Source organism: Acyrthosiphon pisum, chromosome A3 (assembly GCF_005508785.2).
Source record: "Acyrthosiphon pisum isolate AL4f chromosome A3, pea_aphid_22Mar2018_4r6ur, whole genome shotgun sequence".
Classification (NCBI taxonomy): Eukaryota; Metazoa; Arthropoda; class Insecta; order Hemiptera; family Aphididae; genus Acyrthosiphon; species Acyrthosiphon pisum.
The window spans coordinates 22,854,259-22,855,752 of NC_042496.1; positions in this window are offsets into that span (position 1 = coordinate 22,854,259).

Here is a 1,494-nt window from a genome sequence, read left to right on the forward strand (position 1 = left end):
GATAGTCTTAGACTCTGAGCTGTATCCGTTTGTCAGCAGAGTGGTCGGGGAGATCACTTTCTCCGACATTTCCCCCCGTTCCAGTTTTTTTTTCTACAGTTCGGCGATACAAGGATACGTTTTATTTTAGAAATCCATTAGTTAAATAGCCAGACTTCAAACGTACCTAATATATAGGTACATTTATATTTTGTTATGATTTCACAAAATTGTAAAACAATAATGGATTTTTAATTTTTAACGTATTATAAATAATACATAATATTATTAAATTACCGTATTTCGTGAAGAAAACTTTTTTTTATCTTATTGCATAGGTGCCCATTAGGTATAGCAGTAGGTATAGGTACCTAAATGCGCATAGGTACTGTCTATAATATTTATTTGTGTGGTATTTTATTAATTATACTATACATTCATCACGTTATCGGGAGACCCGGAAAGTTGAAATAAAATTACAATTGGCTAGGTACCTATTTTAATAAGTCTTCAGTATAAAATAATCATAAAATTGTATTTATTCGTTAAGTACTTATATTGATATATCCGTACCTAGGGTATGTATAGCAAAATCAGAATTTTTATTTATTGGAACTAGATAAATTGAAATTCGTATTAATATATTCAAGAGAATAATCGAGATTACTTTTAAATTATCGTATGAATTTGTTTTCCTTATACCTATGTCACACATATAATATCATTAGGTACCTATTTAATTTATAACTATTAAGCAACACATTTTCATGTTTTATTTAACATGTTTACAATTTAGTACATATGCCTAATTATTGTTATTTACAATAAATACTAACTTCTAGAAAATAAACTAGTATATTATTACTTTTATTGCTTTAAATCTTTAAAAGTTAGGTACCTACTTTTAAAGATTTAAAGCAATAAAAGAATACCTACCTAGTACCTACATTTTTTGAAAATTAGCTTAATGTTCAAAAATAAAGTAAAACTATCATATCCAGTATAATTTAATCAGCTTGTTAATGTTTTAAACTTAACATCATAATATTGAGTTACAATGTATAATTATAATATCTTTTTTCGTTAAGTTTAAAATAAATATAAATTTTATTTAGAAAATGTACAAACTAATTTAATACTATAGAATGATAGGCACTGGGAATAATATTATCATTAACTTCCGTCTCCCGTTTCCGGTACAGATAAAGAGGTTTTTTTCATAATTATTAGAGAAAAATGTGAAATTGTTGATCAGAAAATACAAACTTAAAACAATAGGCAATGTAGGCTACCAAAAAAAAAATATGACTATGGATATTTAATAATTTTCAACTGCCATTGTAACAATATATTAGCCTAGTATTAAATTTGCAAGGTTTTTGATCCAATGAATCAGTGGCGTAGTTACGGGGTAGTGTATGGGGTTTCCCAACCCCCCCAAACAAAAATCTTTTTTATATTGGTATTTCGTTTTGGGAAAACTGTTGTGATAAGAGACTTTCGGCAAACTCCCGA